Here is a 23,036-nt window from a genome sequence, read left to right as displayed (position 1 = left end):
GTTGAGTTAATGAAGAAGCTGATACTGGTAGGAGGTCCTCCTTCTTTCATGAAACATCTATTATCAGGATGGGGAGATTCATCCTTTTTTTTTTTTTCCTGTCAATTGTGTAAGAAAAAAACACCTTGCTACAAAGGTCATTGACTTGCTCCATTTCAAGGCCTTATTCCAAACCATGAAGGCATAAGAGCTTTTATAAAAATGTTGTCAGAGTACTCAGCAAATATTTTCCTCTAGCCTTAGATCTGGAAACAGCAAACCCAGAGCAGAAAAAGCCCCCCCTGAAAAATATTTCTAAAGCTAATAAGATTCACTACTAATGGCTAAAATACAGCAAAATTTATAAGCACATGAGAAAGGCTGTCATATTGAAAACTGCTGGGCAGCCAAACATGCCTCTAAAAATGGAGAAAATGCGCGTAAGCAAAAAAGAAAACATTAAACAGGCTTTAAACAATTTGGGACATCAGAAAACAAAAAGGCTTTAACTTGTCCAAGGACGACAGAAGCACAGGTTCGAGGACAGTTCCACCTAACTGGAAAGGTGGAACAGATTAAGCTAAATCCTTCCTGCATATAACATTACATCCAGGAAGTTGCATCCATCCACTCTGGTGGACAAAGAAGCGCCTGCATCTGTTCCCAAAATCTTCTACACCCCTCCCACTAGGGACCGAGGCGCTGGCTACAGCCGTAAGCAGAAAAAAAGAAGGTTTTGTTTAAAGATAAAGGAGAGACCTGTGAAATGAAAACAGAGTAGCAAGAAGGGTCTCTGCCATCCTGAATTTTGTCATGGGTAGCAACTTCAGTCACTTCATCCCAAGGGAAACCATGCATCAGCCTCATCATCACTGAATAAACTGAGCGCCCAACAGATCTGTTTCTTAATTAGATGAAAAGCTAAACTAACTTGATTCCTACCAGACAAACCCTATGTGGCTTTTCTTGCCCCTCTACCTGCATTACGTTGAGCACAGAATGTCCTGCTTAACAAGGCTCCTGCTACAGCAGCCCTCTGTTTCCCTGTGAGCGCAAAGGCTAATTCACTACCCTGGAAGGAGAAAAAAACCCACCCACTCTTTATCTAATTGTGTTCAGAAAAAGCACTACCCTGGCCATACTCCCCAAACTGCACCGCCCCTGCAAATGTATACATTACAAACATACAGGCCTGGAATTTACAGTAAACAAACAGCAACACAACCAGCCACCAGAGAACACACAAACACTCAGAGGAGCAAAACTGCTCAGCCTGCCTGCGCCACACACAAGGTGTTTATTTATCTCCGCTGTATATGATCAACGGGAGAAGACATTCAAAACAATTTTTTAAATAAAGTGTCACTTTATGTTAGTTTATGTCAGTGGGGCTTCTTCCAAGTACTTGTGTCACAATAAGGTATGTTTGTGTGGAGAGAGTTTTCTTCTTCTACTTCTGCCATGGCAGCCGGGCACAAGTGAACAGAGAGACAAAGGGCTGCCAGTCCGATCAAGTTACTGATTTAACAGCTAGAGTCTTCGCAGTCAACAGAAAGTTGCTCTGCGTTTGGAATCTGAATGCACGTCAGTAACTTTAAAAGGTCAGGCTAAACGATTAAAATCTTTCTGTTATTAATTCCCCACTAGCTCCCAGTTCTGTGAACACCTGGAAGCAGACTCAGCTTCTGCAGAGGTTAGCACACATCTCAGAAGATCAGGTCCTCGAGAAGAAGCAAAGAGTTCTGTAGTAATGACATGCTGCCACGTAAGCAAATGAATTCTCACTACACTTAAGAGCTGGCTTCTCAAACCACAGGAGGCAGATATTTCCTTATGGGAATTTCTTTGTCTGCTACTAACTCATTAGCCTAATGCCAAGGCAACTGAGTTTTCCCCCTCTGCTTATTTCACTTTTTAGGAACACATGTAAACTATTTTTGTGTTATCTTGCACTAATATACACAAGATCACAAGATTTGCTGATGCTCCTTAATAACACAGATAACTCCCTGTAATACACTGCACTTCTATAACTCCTTTAATCCAGAGATATCAAAGCACTTTGCAAACAATGCATTCGCCTTACGGGCTCCCCCTTCTCCCCCGCAGTTAGGTTCATATCATTATCCATATTTTGCTGTCGAGGAAAACTGAAGCAGACTAAGTAAGGTAATTTGCCAGGGTTACAGTGAGAGCACTAAAAATGGGAGCTGCATGCAAGTTTTTGGACCTTCTAGCTCCCTGATGCATCGGAAGCCCAGCCAGCCAAAACAGGGAGCTGCAGCAGATGTTATGATTATACTGCAGGTAGATTTACAGTTGTAACATATAAATGCTACAGCGTGTGGTTTATGCCTTGCAAGGTTCCTCCAAATATACAACAGCTTTTAAACTGGTGGGGGACAACAGGAAAATATTCATATTAACAAGAAAACTTTGGAGTTTTCTTTCCAAAGGATGAAAGCCCAGTTTGAAAAGATTTGGATGATAATAAAGAGTAGTCTTAAAGCATCACAGTGACATTCAGAATAATTCCCTTCTCATAGAACACGCCTGGCCCCCAAAAGGTAAAGAAATAATCCAGCTACTTTTCTCGCAGACAACTAACAAGTAAGCTTCTGCCTCCTGCGAGACTGTGTGATGCCAAGGGTTTCTCATGAGAGAGTTGGTGTTTTTCCCCCTATTGTGGTTGGCTATACAGACTCTCCTATTGTGTCTCATCAAAGAACTGATGAGGGAGGAGTGGAGCGCACAGAATTGCTAATGCTTGTGAAAATCCAGCTGTGTATATCTAAGGAAAGGTTAAACCTTTAAGACGTATAAAACGTGAGATTTCAGAGACAGCAACAAACTAAAATTGCTGCTTCCTGACCAGCAGGACTCTATCTTGAAGAGCCTTCAGTTCTTCATATCTCTAGCTTGGTCAGTGAGTACGGTATAAGAATTTTCTATTCTTCAATGAGAAAAAAAGTTTATTATAAAAAAAAAAAAATCTAACATTTCGTTTCTTAACTGTCATTCAGGATTGGGAGGAAAGAGAGAAAATGTAATTGTTGACTCCATCCTTTAAGGAGGGTCTGAAAATAAAATCTTAATGGCTATTTTACGGGCCAAGCATTTCAAATTAATCTTTCCTAAAGACGTACTAATTCATTATCTAACTTCCATATGAGGCTGGCTGGTTCATCTCATACCAACTGTGTATGCAATGCCACAAATCTCATTACCAATATTTATGCTGACAGCCATAACATTGCTGTTCTCTGTACATCAATATACTTTAACATTAAATAATCCTAAAAGAAACTATAGAGTTATATAGCTGTATTTCAGAGATAATCAAAAAGAAAGCATTCGCATTTGAACCTGTTGTTGTTGCTCACTTAACACAGACCACGGAAAACTATCTGAAGGACGAGACAAAGTAGGAACCCAAAACCAGAGAAGTGGAAACTCTGGTATGAGGTCTGACAGCTTTGAGCACAAAATTTCATACCCCTTCTCTGAAAAATTTTGTTCGCTGCACTGGCTCCGAGAGCCCCTCTCCACAGCCCTGGACAACTGCTAGGCTTCCAGGGGCAACAGTCAGTCTCACATCAGATCAAGTAACAACGCCCCCACAAGATACTGATTAGTTCAGAGGGCTCATTTCACACCCACCAAATAGAGACAAGTTAAGCAGAATGGCAGTAGGCATTCTCAGCTACTAGCACCCTTTTACCAGCATGCAGAGTTAAAGGATTATAAAACACAGAAACATTTCACAGAAGAACATAAAGCAGAAGTCAAAATTGTACAGAAAGAGCAAGTGGGCACCAAGGTCACAGACAGGTGACCTCGTCAGGTGAAAGACAGGTGAAAGAAAAACAGGAAGTCTACAGAAATAGTCAATTTGTAGCATGCACTACTTTAAAATCAAAATGCCAAATTCAGACCTGAGGCAGAAAGACTGAATTCTTCTCGACTAGCACTTTGAGGTGGCAATGACCGGGCTTTCAGAAGCACCCCATTCAGCGTCAGTTTATGGGAGACTTTGCATTAACTTCAGAGAACTCTGATCAGATACAAAAGCATCCAAACCTTACATCTCAGGACACTGGTGTCTGGCAGTTCTCCCTTTTCCTTGTCACATTGGCATCATCCTCTGCAGCAAGCTCTAAAGCTCTAGACTTAATCATGGACCATTAGTATGTTTAGGTTTCTAAAAACATAATGAATTTATACGAACAGATGAGTATTCGTGCCCACACACCTGGCAGTAAAATAAACTTGCTTTGAGGGTCAGTGTCCTGTGGAGCATTCACAAAGCCAAAAAGGCAATACTGTTAGTTTTCAGGCCCTGGTTTAAGCTACAAACTACTGATGATGTACTTCCTACCTTAAATATATTTGAAAAATCTGTCATGACTTCCCATAAGTAACCACCTTCAATAATTAATTTTTCAAGAATAGCTTCTCTTGCATTGTTGCCGCAGTAACCTTCTAGAACTGGAGGTATTATACAGGAGCTGTCTTTTGTTCTCATAACTTCAAAATCTCTTAAGATCCTTTCCTCAAGACTTTTATGGACAAGCGCTCTCTGCTTTGGGGATGTCACCTCCATTACTAACAGTAAAAAGCAATGCTTAAGGATCCCACACTAACACTGAAACACAATCAAATAAAGAACGTTGGTTAGATACTAACCACTGGGTAAAATAACACAGGCATACTGAATCTTCAATAATTGTCAGAAGAATATAGCTTACTGAAAACCAATCCTGGCTTACACAAAATTCCTAATTTATAATTTACCATGAAAGAGTAAGAGGGAATGCAGCTTAAAGTAAGTTCCACTGAGAAGGCACACTACATTCTTACAGCTTGTAAAGGTATTACACTGATTGAAATATATTTTGACTTTTTGTGCAGCACCTTCAACTGCATGAACAAATGATCAACTGTCAGTCAAGTTACATTGTCAATATTCTACTTAGCAGTGCCTAAAAGATGACTGTATGCTAGATTAAGTGAACTCCCTTAATTTGTGATTTTCTGATTTTGCATTCCAACCTATGAAGTGGGGGCAACTTGAACTCCCTCCATTACAAGACCTTTTTCCAAAATATTTGCCAAGGTGAGTACATTTGAAGTCCAACAGAAACTATCCAACAGCAAGAGGCGACTTGCAAAAAAGTGTCTGCCTTGCTGTGAAAGAAGACATTACTCTACCAGAACTACCACCCTCATGATTTTCTTTTTCTTTCCTTTTTAATTTTTTAATGGAAGCAAAAACCCCTGTCATCTCACCTACTCCTCTCTTAATAAGGAATGACTGCCGAGACTACCCCCATCTAGAACCACCATTCACTGCCAGCACCTCTGCTCTCCTCGTGCGCTTAGAGAACAACTGATTAGCACTTTGCATAATTAACCTGATTAGCACTGTGCATAATCAAACTGATTAGCACTTTGCATAATTAAAAAGAAATAATAATAATAACAATAATAAGCAGTAGGTAATAGCAAAAGCTGCTAGTCCCAATGCCTGTTCGTTAGCTCTAGGATTAGTTTAGTGTAGCATATTTTATTTCTTAAAAATTTTTTTTTCTTTTTTAAAAGAAGATGTACAAACTCCTGAGAAATACAAGTTATAATATTCTAATTTATTTTCAGTTCACTAACAAAAATACTGATTGCTCCACTATTACAGGTTAGGATTTCCTCTACTTCCTTCTGTTGCTGCTGAAGACATTTAACAGGAAGATGCCTGACTAGATGTACCATTTGTCTGATTCAGTATGTTACTTCCAACACCTGTCTGAAGTACCGATTTTGGATTCATTATCACAGAGTGCAGACACCTCACATCCTTTAATGTACGTACCCTTGCAATATACTTCTAAAGTAGGAAAGCAGTATTACCCTTATGGTCAAGTTGGGGAAAGATATTAACACACAGTTCCTCAGAAGTATTCAGGCACTGTATTCTCTGCCTGTCCAGAGCAATTACCCCAGGCCGCAGGAATTCTGGTGAAGAACAAGGGGATTAATCAAACTCTTGTCCCTAAGCCTGAAGCATTCTTCCTCCATTTGGATATCATTCTCATCATTCCTGTCTGCATGCGTACTTTGCATCCTACTCAAAAAACCATACTTTTGGGAGACAAAGTACTTTCCCTGGCTGCTAGTGTGTTCCAGCTCCACTGCAAACTCCCCAGTTAGAATTTCAGGATTAAACAAACACCGCCTGGAATCTAAAGAACCTGTGAAGTTAAGCCTAGCTAGGTTGCAAACTGTGTGAAACCATTAACTTCAATATCTAAATCACCAGACGCTCAACTGTCCTAGGACATTCAATGATAGGCAGGCTAGAAGAGCAGTGCCCCAAATGAGGGGGTAAACCATTACTATTTTCTGTTTACTAATGTTGCCTCATCCCTCCCACTCCACACAATACCCTGACATTGCCTGCATGTCTCCTCTCATTATTCTTCATCTCTTTCTACCATCTCTCTTGTATTACACCTCAGGCTCTCCTTGTATTCCCCACACGCCCTGCAGAGCAGGCCTCGCCTTACGTCTGTTAAATCATCCACAATACCCTCAGAAATACCTGCAATATCCACTGCCAACCCTTCAGCACCTCCTTACAGTGACCTTGCCTACCTTTCCCATCAGGTAGCACACACAGGTTACGGCTTCTCTGCCGCCTGCTCAGTCAGTACAGTCAGGACATTGGGCAAGTAGGATGTCACTTTGTTCCGAGGGCTCCGTCTGTCTGCTCTGCAGCTGGCTCAAGAGAAACGGCTGCCTCTGGACCACATGCAGCCCAGATACAGCACGTTGCACGGGCCTGCCCTACAACAAGGACAAAAATATCCCCACTGCGCTAGAATTTCTCTCATAAACGTTCTCTCATAAAATAAACCAATGAGAAACTCTGGGAGGAGAGAGCAATAAAAAAGAATCTTAGCCCAATCAACTGAAAATATATCACCCAGGCAAAGAGCCTCTCCATCACCACAAGCCAAAGAACCCATATGAACAGCAAAGGGTGCAGAGCTAGTCACTCATTTCACAAGTTGTTTAGTTTCAGAAGAAAAGTGTTGCTGTAGAGATTATTTAAGTCCAAATGTTCCTGAGGAAGGTAGTTCCAGTAATTCTGGGAAGGAAGCCAATCCCTTAGTTTTATATGTAAATATTTAAACAACATTATTTTTATAAACATATATTTTATACACATATACATATATGTCTTCAGAGTTCCAGACCCACAAAACTACCCTGAAAAAAATATGCTAGTCAGATTCCAACTATTAAGATACCTGTCTGAACCATGATAACTGACCAACAGAAGAAAATATAATAATGACTTCTTAATAATTCAGTCAGGGCATCTATGTATATTAGTTCTGCCAAACAGAAGAGTTGCAAGACCAGGACTACAGATTCTAGAGTACAGAGATTAGAAAGAAGATTAAAATGATGTCTTAATTTTAATTCCCGATCTTAAAAGTGGCAAGAATCTAAGGTTCATCAATTTTAAATGTTTCAGAGTGTAGATATGTGCTGAGCGTCCCATTCACAGCTTTAGATTCCCCAAGATCTGATGGCACAAAGCTTCACATTCCTAGCATTCCAGTGCTCTGATATCTAGTAGTAAAGCTTCTTTATGCTTAGAAAGGTCATTGCTGTTTTAGGATTGAATCAGGTCCATACCTCAAAAAGGGATTACTTGGTAGAAAATTCCAGCAAAAAAGTGGCATTCTGGCACCGAGATTTCATGAATAAATAAAATGAAAAAAAATACTTTAAGATCATTGGGGAGGAGCTGATAAAACAAATAGAGGGAGATGATTTAGTGAGCAGAATGTATCCAGTCAGAGCGTATGATGAATAAATTACTCCATGAAAATATAATTTACCACATGGATTCCACCTTTATATACTCAAGTAAGCAAGAACACACCTTAATATGAAGTACGTGTGTGAATTCATAGCCATATGTGTTAAAGAAATCATAAACAGTATTTATGAACACAATATTTACATGTCTGTTAAAGTATGTATATCTAAAACAGCCAACGTCAGTTTTAGAAAAGATCTCACAAGTATACAAACGTATACGTACATAAACACACAAAAGGAAGGACCAAGACTAGGGTAAGTCTTTTAGAAAATATTTAATGGCTTTATAAAAAACCCTCACCCAAAGTTTGAGGGATTTTTGCAATATTACATTTTGTATTGCAAAATACACCTGCTTTCTTTTCCTTCTTTTTTTTTTCCCCCCTAAACTAAATATTTCTTCCATCTAATGACTCTCTTTATTAGACAGCATCTAATTTGCATACATTTACATACAATTTAACTGCTAGCTTGTGAGAACAAAGAAATGGCTCTGTATTGTACTGAAGGACAATACTCAGAAAAGGAAGGTATAAAAACTAGCTAGCTCGGTGGCTGTATATTCTCTTTGTTTCAGAAATACCAGGATTTTTAAACACACCACTTAAAGGGTGAAAAAGATTATTCCATCAAACAATGAAAAAAGATACAGTGCAGTTCGCTTTTAACACATTCTCTCTCTGGCCTGGTTAATGGGATTTAAGGGTCCAAGATTTCTTTGCTTTCTTCTGATTCCTTTATTAGAACTGATGGATTTAATTCTGTCACATATTTTACTTTGTATTTTATTCCTATAACAATCTACGTTGAAGTTCAGCTCCAATGCTAATTCAATACTATCTTCCTTTCCTTACTGTCTGCCTGGAATTCAACTGAAAGATCTTTGATGGGCACGAAGTACTCTGCCCTCAATGCCCAGTGCTAATGGATGTTAGAGAGAGTCTGCCAGAATTTTACCTTGTGGCAACAAGTATAGGGATAATGAAAACTTACCATGTAGCTGACTGGGAATCAACAGGAAGGGAAGCAGGGTTGAGCTCCACTTGTGAGAACAGGCAGGGACTGTGGTCAGAGTAAATGCAGGATGTAAAGGATGTGTCAAGCCCTCTAGTTCCCTAAAATAGGAGGAGAAAAGGATCTTTAACATGCCATATGAAGCAAAACCTTTGAAACAGTTTTCAGAGACTCCAATACTGGCCCTATCAAAAGCATGATACATCAGCAAAGGGTCTTTCTCCAAAGGCTTTACAGCGGGGAGTACCAATTGCAGAGAACAGCTGTAATTCTAATCCAAGTGGAAATGATATAAAAATCTTGCTTGAAAAAAAAAAAAAAGCATGATTTCAGGTTGCATATTGCATGTCCTCATGTCCCTTCAAATGTGCCCAAGTCCATGTGAACCCAGTGAAGTAGCACGGTCTGCCACTTATGACTGCCCATATAGTGGAGCTAATAGCTTCATTTCCTGTAACTCCCCTTCCCAGCATCATATTCAGTGACTTGTTCCAGGTGGGGCAGATGAAGAAATGCATATTTTTGAAAAACTACGAACACAGTAGTGCAGGGATAGGGGAAAGAAGAACCAATCATTTATAACTACATGGGCCTTTCCTACAGAAACATATCAGCAAGCATAGCATTTTCTAGTGTAGGCAAGGCTATTGAAATCTAATGGAATGTGATTATTCATGCTAAAAAGCATTAGGCCAAGTAGCTTGTTTACAAAGCAGGCATAATATTCAGAATTTTCCAATCATCTGCTCTGTTCAGTTTCCCCCAGCCACATATTACATCCGATGTTGGCTTTCTACGATCAGCAGAAGGCCAAGGGTTAACTTGCCGGCCATTCTCATACTGGTGCATGCGACACAGTAACACTGTGGCAGAAGACAGAGGATTCGCATCGCAAGCTGCACATAGAAGAAACCAGTACTGGTACTTCCCTGATGTGCCTCACTGGAACTCAAAATATATTATGGATCATTTTCAAGCACAAATTTTAATTTAAAGCTGGCTGAAATTTTAATGAAGTTTTAGCACTTGTTTAGAGGGAAAAATTCCTGCCTGCTTATAAAAATGTTTTCTCCTCCTCTCCCTGCCCCCAGCTTGTTCTGCTTCTTATGGCAGGTATCAATTAAACCTCACAGCAGTAGTGAACTGACCCTTCATATCCTTTTCCCTTTTCTGGGGTAGACAGCTTGAGGGAGGCAATCTTCAGCGCTTCTGAAACTAACCAAAACCCCAGTTTTAGCAAACAATGAAGAAAGTAAATTCCAAACCCGTACTCCCTTTAATTGCCATATCCTGTGCTCATAGCTCTATCTTGCCACGGGGTTATTACTTCCAGAACCTTACGAGTGTGGTTTTACTGTAGTGTAAGCTGATTTAAATCAGAGCTGCTATAATCCCACCCTTGTCGCCCCTCTTTGCTCTTCTGGCCGCATGTTCCTAAGCCTCTCCTTGTGTCGGAACTGGACGACCATCTGATTCAAGGAGCTTTCAGCTAAAAGCACATTTCTTTTCCATTCCATATGTTTTCAGTCAGATCAATGCCCAGAAGCAGCTCACAATCCAATTGTGAAACCTGGGGGTTAGAGCTGAGGAGGCAGCAGAAGCGTATGAGTGAAGGGATGTCCACACAACAGCCTCAACAGCAGTTCCTTCAGACTGCTATGGAACTACACCTTGACATGTCTCGGCCAGCCTTAGTGTGATGTGGGAGACAGCCTCCTATCACATGGCTGGAAATCAAAACAAACATGGCTTTATAAGACAAAAAGTCATCACCTCACATGCTAACCAAAACTAAACTGACGGGCTACGCAGATCAAGCAGAACAGATGCAGCCTGCTTTTGATGAAAAATAGCTCAAGTTAATGGTGCACTGCTACAACCTGCACCAGGGGCAGTTTCCAAGTGGCAAGCTGAATTAGCCTCAAGCGATGTGCATTACAGGAACGCTTCCCGGAGGCAGTGAGGCAAGGTCCCACATTCAAAAGGAAAGAATGGAGCTTTCTTGCCAAAGGCAAACAATAAAGCGCATGATTAACAAACACTGTTACTAGGACATCCGTAAGCTCCCCAAAATCCTTCAAGGACTTTAGAAAATACATTTGGAAATAAAGAATAGGAAGTTTTCTTTCACACCTTTACAGTTATATTATTTCATTTGCTAATTCTCCATAGCACATGAGCATTATTTTCTGCCTGACTTGAGTCTAATTTTTCTAAATGTCACCACTTTTAAAGTCACTCTGCCCTAACAGTTGTACGGGAAGTGGTGGGATGTAACACTGGAGTTCAGCTGAATACTGAAGACACTGCAGTCCAAGTCTCTTCATTTAGCCTTCTTGCTTCAGGGGTGGCAAAAATGGAACATTTAAAATCCTACATGAGAGAAATCCCATGCAGTAAATAGTCACCCAACACCATTATCTGCAGTTTCTTCAAGGGAACAAGTCACAACTTCCACAAGCTTCCACATGTACAACTTCCACAAGCCAGTTAGCAGACACAGATGATTCACCATCTCTGGAAATTACAGTAACCGACACAACCAACAGAATCAGTGTGGACACCTGATCTTCATCCATTTTCATCAGATCAACAACCAATACCAGGCATTTCAGTAGTGCAGTCAGAACTTCTCTATACAAGTTTCAACCAGGCCCCAAGGGCAGTATACCAGATCAGATATAAGCACTGGAGGCTTTTTTCCTTTAATGAGGATGAACTAATACCTATGTATTTAGCTTTACTTGATAGCCTATGCGATGCTGAAGCAACAGCACCCAACACCACTAACTGTTTTCAGTGCAGTTCTATATACTCCCTAAGATGACTACAGTTATTCTATTTATCATGGGCAGCTGCATAGGTTGTTACACAATTCTATACATGCTCAAGTTACGTGACCCCTATACAATTGTTCAGCTGGCTTCCCAACAGGAGGTTCCTGTTTTTCTTCCACTGCCCTTAAGATGTCTTTCTGATAACACAGCACAACCCACTCATGCATATATTCTTGCTCCAGGGCACTGAATACTTCTACCAGTAAAATAATGGTCCACTAGAAGACATACATATGTATATATACACAAATATATGCATATATGTACACACACAAAATGCTTTGGCAAATATCTATTCTTAATATCAAATTATGACCATATCATTGGCACATCATCAAAATTGTTTAATTAAATTTGTTAGATTCTCTCCAGGTTACAACAGTACCTAAATCAGTTTTGATGGTCAGTAAAAAGATGAGGAGAATCTCAGAATTTTAAATGATGCCAATATTCAACTACTTTCTATTCAAGTGTTCTTGATTAGTTTGAAAGTATATTACCAAAACGTCAGTCTCAAATTTTATCTTCACTTTAACAGCACTTTTTGGAGCCAAAAGTAAGCTAAGCAAATTGCAAACCATTCGTTAGGTTTTTCCTTTCTTTTCTTCTGTGGTTACATACTCCACTGAAGTTGAGTTATGAAAGAGTAAAGTTGGCGCAAGCAGAAGAATTCACTGAAAAGTAGCCTCTCTTGTATCTAATTAAATTCTGGCACTTATGAGCTTCCACTTTTGGTGCGCATAGCGGTCTCATTACATTTTATATGAGACCTTATGGGTGGGATTATCAAAAGAAACACTGGTGTGATTCTCTTTCCACCAAAATCAGAGTGAGGTAGTTCTAGCTGAATCCAACAGCAGCCCATTCGGGTCAACTTCAAATGGTTTCGAAAATCGTCCCCCTTTCCAACCTTCCTAGAAAGTGGGGAGAAAGAGAGGTATAGGGAGAATAAAATTCCACCACCTTGTGTCCATGTAGCAGCATCTACAGGTTGCAGCTTGTACAGTTCTGTCAAGTCAAAGAGGCTGAGAATTCCTTCAAATACAAACAACGCTTCTGAAGTTGGTAAAGTCTTTCAAACATTCCCTCCAATTTGATAAATTTTATTAAATGCAATTTGTCTCAGTAGCATTTTAAAGCATGCTAGCTAGAGCACAAATGGGTCATTTTTAGAAGCCCTGGTAAAATCTCCCCAGTTGTGTATATGGAGTAGATTATGTATGCAAAGGCCCACACTCTTCGAGATAACAAAATTAGCCAGCGTGCATGCCAAGCCAGTCAGAAGGTGTGTAGCTGCACACAGCAAAGGCATGCTCGAGCCATCCAGTCCTGTTAAGCAGCTGCTCTCTCAGTTGCTTGTTTGTTAGTTAAGTTCACCACACCAGTCACAACCAAAGGCTTCGGACTGGCCTACAGCACGCACAGAACAACATTGTGGTTGCTTTCAAAATATTGCAAAGATGCAACCACGAAGGAATACTACTACATGAGGAGAGAGAGGAGAAATCTATTTTGAATTTCTTCAAAATACTTTTTTTTTTTTTTAAAATACTAAAGAGGAATCAAGGAGACAGTCCTTAATGTTGAATACTGTGCAATAACAGAATCATGCTGTCTGCTGGCAGAATACTAAGTTTCATTTTAAGCATGGAAAGAAAAAGTATAACAAATTTTCCCAATTTAGATGGCCTTTAGGTCAAATTTAGCTACATACAAGTAGATATTTCCCCCCCTCTCAAATTACAGGGTAATTTTAATTAGGACACCCTGTTAGACAAAACATTGTTCTATTTAATGGATGTTCTCAACTAAGAAAAGAAATACATATCCCCCCACCTCCCAAATTAAAGTTAGGGTAGAGATTATGCTGAATAAATATACAAAGATAAAAATTATTTATGCTGCGTTGGACTTCCCCCTCCCCCCCACAGTCTTTATTTGGCAACTTCCATATTAAAAGGGCAGAGTTTAGATTTCCACACCCATTAAGCACCTGTTTAAAAACCACTTGAAGGACTGGCACCAGCCAAATGCATCCCAATTAAGCAGAAACATTGGCACTGCTGTCCCGATTAAGCAACACCCATTGCCATTCACTCTCATTAGGTTAAACAGGCTGCTCGGGACATAACCAAATTCTTGATTACGTGCATCCGCAATAAATGGAGAATACTTGAACAATAAAATTTAATTCAGTGTAGCCTTCTGTCTAATTGTCGAGCACGGACTTTTGGGAGAAGCGACCGAAGCTGCAGGAAGTGTCCAGGTCGAATGTCACCAATACCACAGTCGAGGGCTCATTCAAGGAAGCACTTGGGTGACATAACCGAAAGAACTGGGCTGGAATTTCTTCTTGAAAACACTCTGAGATTAGGAACAGATTCTTTTTTACATAGTGCTTCTACTTCTGTATTTTGTATGAGTTTGTCCTACACAGTTTGATTTGTCAGTTGTAAGCATGATACGGTATCTTTTATATTTGCTATAGCATTAAATTGTTCACTGCTCATTTGACTTTGTACACGTATGGATTCAGTGATTGAATGACAAGACCCGAAAATAAAATCTTCTCTCACATGTGAGACACAGTACTGCAAGTTTTCCAAATATATTTTGTCAACATATTTTAAGGCACTTCCAGAGGGACTAACTGCATGGCTGGCAGAAAAATCTTGTCTCTGCCGTCCATCTCACCTCTAGGCCTCTGTTGAGGATGCAGACATGTTTGCCAATAAGCGACAAGTCAAGTGGTCTTTTTCCAAACACCCCAAAATTCCTTTCAGGATGGTGCTCCTAGAAAACCACTAGACAAAATTGGAGCAGAGCGACAGTGATTAAAAAGTATGTCTGAAATGGTGCTAATATCCATGCTCAATCCTCTATAATCCCACCTTATTATCGATTTATTAACTTCCTTTGTTGTCCTTTCTGTCACCCTCCTGTGCTAGTCATTAACCGACCTTAGTTTCAAAAGCACTCCATGTGGACAAAAAGCTAGCATACTTCAGGTAAAATTGATCAATTACCTGTATCCAAGTAAAGAACACATCTAGAGTATCTAAACCGATTCTTAAAATTAAGTGCATAAAATGCATGGTTCCACGCTATAAACAGAATGCCATTCACAACTCCTATAGCCAGGATGTTTGCAGACTTAAACAACTATATGTTTTTCTCTTCACTCATGCCAAAAAGACTTCATGAGAACATAAATCCTGTTGGTTTTCTAGTACGCTCTGTACTTAATGTAGAATTCATAATTATTTGGCTTTTATATTTCTAAAATAAACTGTAGTAAAAGAAAAAAAAAAGCATTCTGGAAAATAAGATGTCAGCTAGCAGTAATTATTGACCTAAAACTATAGTTATTTCCAAGACAACCATAATACTGGCAGATGCTTTCTTGTTCTGACTGGCTACAAATGGCACCAAGAACTGCAAAGATAGCCACCTGCATACTTGCCCTTTGCTTGTTTTATAATTAAAATATTTTTGCATACAAACAATATTTTCTGATTTGCTACTGCTCTTTATTTAGATATTCATGTGCGCTATATTCACTGAGGTCTCAAGAACAGTCTGTTTCCCTTGTATATTCCTACCGAAGTCAACAAGAATTCTGGGTACTCATCTGTAACAGATGAGCATCTCAGAGAGAAATATTGCATATTTCATTCTCCATTATTGTCTTCACAACAAACGTAGTTGCTCATAGCTAGAATGTTTTACAACACCATGCCTAAAAATTGAGAATCATTATCCTTAGCCATTTCTTAATTTAAGCCTTACTAATTTCCCCTCTCAGAATTGGTTGCTGACAATTTACTCTGTAGCTAGTATCTGTAGTTGCAGCACTTCCAGGCTACAAACAGCCAGAAGTGCGATCATCACTAACTGTATGTTTTTACTAGCAAAGGATTTTGTGAGACTGTGACCAGAAAGTGCAGCAAAGTAGGAAAGTGGGGGCATGGGTGAGAAGAAAAAGGAACAGAACAGAAAGAAGAAAGGAACAATAAAATCAAATGGCAATAACAGGACCAGAGAAAAATCAAGTGGGACCATCACCCTGCTGGATCTGTAAAAAGAATTCTGGAGTAAATGGAACTCTGTATTTCATCTTTCTCTGTACTGCCATTTGACAATCATTAAAAAATGTTACATGTTTAACTATCACTTTTACATACGCCTTGCTAAACTACCTTTTACTCTTTGTATCTAAGCACACTTCATGCAACTCAAAGGCAAGTTCCCCTATATCTAAGATCAGTGGTCTTCTGTTCTGTTAGGCAGGGCGGGGGGAGAATCTTGGGCAGCTCCTGCTGTACACTACACTCCTTGTAATAGTGGAAACAACTCATTCACTATGTTTCATAGGGCATTTCACTTCCTTTGGAAAAAACTGCCACTAAAGAAGTTACCACTAGAGCCTCCAAATGCCTCAGCTCAACCAAATGAAGGTGACTGCAGATCAATATAATAGCTGGAGAAGCTGTGGAATATTCCAAGGGAAGGAAGATTCTGCCTACGCTGCAAACATCTACAGGCAAACCACACAATCTTTTTTGACATAAAGTAGAGAAAAAAAAACAGCTTTAGGATTCTCTGGTACACTTTAGAGAACTGACTTTTAATTGCATACAACAGCAGCGATTAAAGCTTTTGAAGGAGGCATGTCAACGTACACCAGCTGAGGACAGAGACCTCTATGCCCTAGAAATAAGTAGTAACACCCAACGGACTACAAAAAAAGTCACTGAAGTAGTCCATTACAGGAATCTTAGCCATAGAGAAGCCTATCCAAATATTTACAGCCCAAGAGATAAAACAAGAAATCATAATTACACTTGCATTAGAAAATCTACCCTTTCTTACTGTTAGGATCCTACAAAGGAATGGCACCTCTTAAGAGCGGGAAATTCTGTTCAGTGAAACAGAAGCTCAAGTAGCCAAAGAAAAGAGCAGGAGGAAGTGAGGTGTGCAGAGAACAAAGGCAGGGGAGAACAGCTGAAATTAAGAGTCCAGATACAGTCTTTGTCTCTAGGGCAGATCTGTAGGGAGACCTTAAAAAAAAAAAAAAAAAAGAGTGAGAGAGTGAGAGAGAGAGAGAGAGAGAAAGGCACTTAAACTTCATGCACCAAGTATGAGGAAGTCAGTGGAGGGATATATTAAAAAAAATTAATGTTTCAATATGCCATCTTGTAATATTACATTGAAAACCACACCACTGTGTGTTGTTACCATATTTGACCAAGTGCACCATTGTGTTTAATTTGAACTTTGATTATGATAGATCACATGATACAGAAGGCAACCAAGCGACACTCAGTCCCTTTTGAAATATTGCCCCATTAAAACTTAGATGGTAGCAGCTACACAGTAACTGAAATCTATGTACAGAGAAGAGAACAGAAATATTGAACAGAGCATCCCAGGACTGTTGGGTCATTTGTTAGATACTAACAGTAACCTCATTGGGCCAGCAAGACTGTTTAGAATAGCAGACAAATTCAGTGTATGCATCTGATAGAAAATTAGGCAGTCCATGGTTTGCTCTAAGGAGGACACAGCCACTCTGAGCACGATTAAGTCTTACTGCTTATGAAGAGGAGCGTCTGCACTGGCAATGCATTCATTTGAAAGGGAGGGAGGCAGTTGGAAGAGAAGCATAAACCTGTTTCTGCTCACTACCAACATTATTATCGTAGGTACCAATAACGATGTGGCTAGGCTGGAAGGGGAACAGGATATAGATCTGGAGTGCTTTATCCGCTCCAAGACCAACGCTGGTTTTGGCACTATTTGCACTCTAGTGAGTTACATACACAAAAAGAAAAAAAAAAGAAAAAACCCCACCAAACAGGTGCTAGCAATCTGAGAGACCACATGCCAGCTACAGCTGCTTCAAACTGATTCAATTACATCTGCCCAAATAGTCCCAAGACATTGAATCCACTGAAGAGACCCATAGGCTGAAGGGAGAGACCTGGTACTTTGGGATTTTAGCACTCTATTAAATAAAGGTGAAAGTCTCTCCAGTGAATTCAGGGGAAGCATGTTCCAAGTATGAATATGATCATGTGCTTCAGATCAATCTAGGATAAGACAGGAGCTGGGAGACGGTATATGCATTACACTGGAATACACCGCAAAAGCCCTTTGGAAATAATGCCTTTAGAATTTCCTGAAACAGCCTGACGGCACTGCCTTGTTTCCCAAAACACTGGGTGCAGTACATTTGCTTGAACATGCTCTCGGGATTGGGACTTCACTCCAAACCTTGTTTGTACAAAAAGGGGCCAAGCAGCTGGGAAATTCTGGAGTGTAGTGTGTCCTCATTAGCTCCCATCTGCCATCAGAACTCAGCTCATGGCAAGTTTGGCTAAGTCCTGGTGTTCTCAGGTCCAAATCTGGGTCAGTTTTAATTACACTATACAGAATTCAGTGTGCAGTTTTAAAATCCTTATTATACAGTGCAGAAGAACGGGCAGCTCTCCAACTAATCAATTTTTTAAAAGTACATATATAAAAATTTTAAGCCAGGCTAGACAGACAGTGGGTGGAAGAGAGAGAGAGAGAGAGAAAAAAAAAAAAGTATGAGCGAGTACAGGGGTTAGTTAAGAGAACTGTTAGCAAAAGTGGGTCACCAGCAAGTTGTGCTTTAAAACTTCAAAGGAAGGGGAAAAAGAAAAAAAACCCTCTTCATTTATAAGACAGCAAAACGGATGCGCAAGATGTATACAATTCACACTGCTTTTAGCCTCAGCATGGATTATCCACAACAATGCTGCAGCCATGCTGCTATGAAGGGGAAGAAGTGGTTACATAGCCATACCAGGTACTGGCTGACGCATTCCTATCTCTCTTAACAGTCCGCTTGACTTGAGAAAATCTCTTTCCCTACCAAGAAAGGTGAAGATTACAGCCTTTACTCCCAGAGTTACAGAAAAGGTGCAGTGGTTAAGAGCGTAGCACGGTACCACAGGAGTCTTGAAGGTGCTAGTGAACTGTGGCACATTACTCTAAATCCTTACGCGATTTATGTTTTTGGACTAGTGTAACTACTATTTAGTTTCCCTTTTTCTATGCCCTCAAATAGCCATCAGCCAGGTCAGGACTTGAAAAGACTTCTGCTTGCCAGGTTGCTGGCAAGCAAAAAAATAGGAGGAACAAGAGTACTGCATGTTTTTCACAGAGCAGACACTTGGGACAGGATAGTGCGCCAAATCTTATCTATGTAAATTGGGCCAAAACCTACTCTCAAAGTCAACAACCAGAGTCCACCTTGTTCAGAATCTTTGTCAGATGGAGGGAGCAAGCGTAAGTCTTCCCTGACAGCTGCTACCATAAAGGTAGATCGGGATTGGAAAAGGATGATCAACGAGCAGTATAAACACTGATGAAATGATACGCGCTTGCTAGACATGTATAATCTGCCTCTCCCTACCCAAAACCCAAACCCTCAAAGATTTCCATGTTTGCATTAACCATTTTTATGAACATAGTCCTGTTAAAAAGGGTTTTCTTTTACATACCTTGTTAGTCTTAGCATAGCCTTCACCTTAGAGCTACAACATAGCAGAAGAATGACACAGTCCAAGGTTCTCCCTTGCAACTGCTTCTTCAGCTGATGGTTATTCCACAAACCCCAGCTGCAAGGTGAACCTAGTATATCCTCACACAGTAAGAAATACACTGCTGGCTGTTTCACTATCAACAAAAGCTACAAAGCTATAGTAACTAAACAATGCTTTTTCTCTGAAAGGAAGCTTTTTCTCCAATGCAACCACCTCCTCCCATCTCATTTAATACATGAAAATCCACACTTCAAGCATACATTACACATCAAGTAGAAATCAAAGAACTACAACCACACCACAAGTATATTATGATCCTGAGCACCAGCAACTTCTCCATACAGTGGTAGATTTCAAACTGACTGGTCTCAAGCTCTAACTATCCCCACCTGGGCTTGTATTAATTAGGACAGCTAGCCTCACCAGCTCTGGGGTAACTGTTTGTTTAGCTGAACTGACACCAAAAAGACTTTGAATAAAAAAGGCTGAATCCATAAGCAAATAGGGAAAGGTAGTCTCCAGTACTGTATCTTACAAACATACACAGTCTCTTTCTGCAACTTACAGATTATCTTGACACATAGTCTACACACGCGTCCTCTTGCTTAGCTCAGAAAAGTACTGAGAGAGGGTTATCTACAGCCAGGATACCTCAGATATCACACTATGATAAAAAATTATCTGTTGGGTCCAGCAGCTCAGATTTTTGAGCGTTCTTTACATATTTGGTAAGTAGGAATGTCAACCCAATTGAAATTCAGTAACTACACGCAGACTACCTGTATCCATCCAACTTTAAAAAAAAAAAACAGCATGAAACAATCTACAGAATGATACCAAAAAACATAGTCACAGCTCTCCTTTCCTCATCTTATCCCAGTAAAAGGCAATTATTGAACAAGATAATTACTACACATAACTCTGTTTTCTAGGGGCCTGGTTGCTCAGCAGAACTTTTCACTATAAAGTTTCTGTGCAGAACAATAACAGGACAATAACATGCAGGAGAACAATAATGCAGCAAATGCTAATAAATTTAGCCTAGACATTATCGTTGTGCAGCAACTTCTTGTAATAGAAGAGAAATTTCAGTGCCCATGAGTGTTTGGACTATGCTCTGTTTTAAAGCAGTGGTAGTGCAATTAGGGGTATTTACAGACTTTCAAGGAGATGATCCACAAGTGAGTAGGCAGAACAGACACCATGCAACTACTCGCAAGGAGGAGTGGAATAATAATGTTACCTGGTGCTCAATGTGCTTTGGAACACCAACAAGGAAGTTCAGTGGGGAAAAAGGCTAGCTGCTTGGGAACTTGGGAAAGGAGGACTGCACCTTTCTCAAGGAAAGTTCAGCTTCTGGATGACTTTATAGTTTTGTATCATCTGTTAATACAGTTCTCATTTAACTATTTTATATACCTCTTTTTTGGCCCCTCTGCTTTTCCTCTACTTCCGTTTGATATGTATCAAGAAATCACTCCAAAAGGTAACAGTGAAAGATGGCTTGCATTATATCCACATGCTAAAGCAGACTTTCACTAGGCTCCGACTATTCTTAAGAACCAGAGGTATGACAAAAGGTATCACTCTCCACCTGCTCCAATGGCTGAACTACAGAGCAGAATGAACACGAGCCTCTGCAGTCTTCACATTCCTTTGTCTAGACATGGGGAAGCTACAACACTGAAAACAAAGCCAAAGAAAAGATGGCAGACTCCAGAATGAAAGGATGGGCTCTGCCCTTGCTCACAACCCTAGGGACAAGAGAGGTTTTTGTCTTTCTTTCTTTTTTCTTTTTTTAAGCGTTCAGAAGGTACCCATGTTAAAGCCATTAAAACCCTTCAGGTTCTTCAGCTGATACCTGCAGGCACTTCACAGTTGTCTATTGTTACACTAACTTGTTTGAGGCATATCTGGCAGCTCTTAATTCTGACCAGAGGTCCTCCGGGAAAGGGGACTTGCTGATATCTCTGAATAATCCACGCTGTTCTTGCATAACAAAGCTCCCACACAAGCACATCTTCCTTCCACAACTCACTCACGGGGGAATGGTGAAAGATCTGGCATGGCTTAAGAATGCAGATATACTCTACAGTAAAAAAGCACATATGCCATCCTGAGACAGGGGACTTTCTATTTCCTAGGCTGTCAAAAGCTGAGGATGTTAAAGAGGTGAGAGTAATTTACAAAATGCATTAAACCATGGGGATCCCAAGTAAGAAATTAAAGAGAGAGTCTTGTCAAACACATCTCCACTAAAAGTCGGTGCTACTATATTCAAGTACATTATTATGCCTACACATATAGCAGCTCACATAATCCTCTTAGTGGGATCTGCCTTCACCACTACATGAGCTGGAATCCCTGAGACAACAGTATGATTTATAAACAGAATGAGTCTCTCAACTTTATTGTCCTTGGTTGTGAGAATTTAAGTCATACCCTTAACATTTTAATGCACTTTTTGTATTGCACTTTATTGTAAGTGGGTGCTTTTGGTGTTACACGGTTTACCAAAATGAATCAGTACAAAAAATTCAACACCTATTATCGTGTGTTTTGTAAACATCCAGCCCATGACTTCTGTGTGCTGTGCAGCACTGTTATTATTACCAGCTTACAACATGTTCTAAACTAACAGAAGTCCTACAGATCTCATTTTTGTGAATTTTTAAAAGAGTGGAGCAAGATTAAAAGGAATTTGTCACATTTCTGTGTTCCCTGTACCTGCAGATGAGGAGGAAGTGTGGAATTCTCTCACTGCAGGGAGGACATGGTATCGAGGTGGGAGCAAAACAAGGCCAACCAAAGAGATCATAAGTACTCTCCTACAGAATAACACCAAATGTATATTGTTCTCGAATTAAAACTGAGGCTCCTGACCAAAGTGATGTCAATTTGCAAGGTGCCATCAACTTTAGTGTAGTCTCGTTTCCAGCCTGCATGACAAGAAGACAGCAAAACGACACAGACCTAAAAACATATATATCATGTTATTGCCTTCTATCATTTGATAGCCAAATTGATGTCAGATAATAAATTCTAAACGCCCTCCGTAGTGAGAAAGAATACAACCCAAGTCTAAGACAGAAGAGGAAGTGACAGCAAGTAAGGACAAGATGACAATGAAAATAAAGTTTACAATATACTAATATTATAGAGCAATATAGGATCAAAATCTCGTTATGCAATAATTAAAACTCACAATCCTTGTCCTTGAAGGAGAAAAGCATCAATTATCCCCATTTGCTAGATAAGGAAACAAAGAGCCCTGGTCTAGACCACAAAACAAATCAAGGGATTGATAGGCTGAATATACCGGATTATGTCATTACTTTGGTTTCAACCCACTTTATCACATTTACACTCACTGCTTAACAACTAGTGCTTTCTTTTATTCAACTGAAGAAGTCAGTAACAACACTTAGGCTCCAGAGCATGCATCTGGAGCACGGTCATTCTGAGAATCTACCACATCTACACGACCACCCATTCCAGACCATCAGAAGAGCTGCACTGGCTCAGTGTAGTGTCCCTGACGCTAGCCAGGGTGGCTACTTACGGAAAGGACTGATAGGCAGGGCAAATCCAGAATCTGGCCGCCCTCCCTTCAATCTTTCCAGTGGTTGGCAATCTGCTGGTTAGGGGTTATACACCTATCTTTGAGTTTAAAAGCCCTTGAGGAACTTTTCCTTCATGAGTATGTCCAATATTCTTAATAGGCAAATCTCCTGCTGTTTTT

The 23,036-nt window shown here is 40.0% G+C and overlaps 1 protein-coding gene across 29 annotated transcripts in view; it reads right to left on the bottom strand.

Annotated features, from left to right (window-relative positions):
* The window catches only part of ZBTB20 (zinc finger and BTB domain containing 20), a 496,803-nt gene that overhangs the window by 360,203 nt on the left and 113,564 nt on the right, over positions 1–23,036 (bottom strand). For all 29 annotated transcript variants that reach the window (XR_011143850.1, XR_011143846.1, XR_011143840.1 and 26 more), the window contains one exon: positions 8,863–8,984. The gene's annotated coding sequence lies outside the window, so the exon portion shown is untranslated. The remainder of the gene's footprint in view (positions 1–8,862; positions 8,985–23,036) is intronic.

This window comes from Struthio camelus, chromosome 1 (assembly GCF_040807025.1).
Source record: "Struthio camelus isolate bStrCam1 chromosome 1, bStrCam1.hap1, whole genome shotgun sequence".
Taxonomy (NCBI): domain Eukaryota; kingdom Metazoa; phylum Chordata; class Aves; order Struthioniformes; family Struthionidae; genus Struthio; species Struthio camelus.
This window is presented reverse-complemented; position numbering and strand designations above follow the sequence as displayed.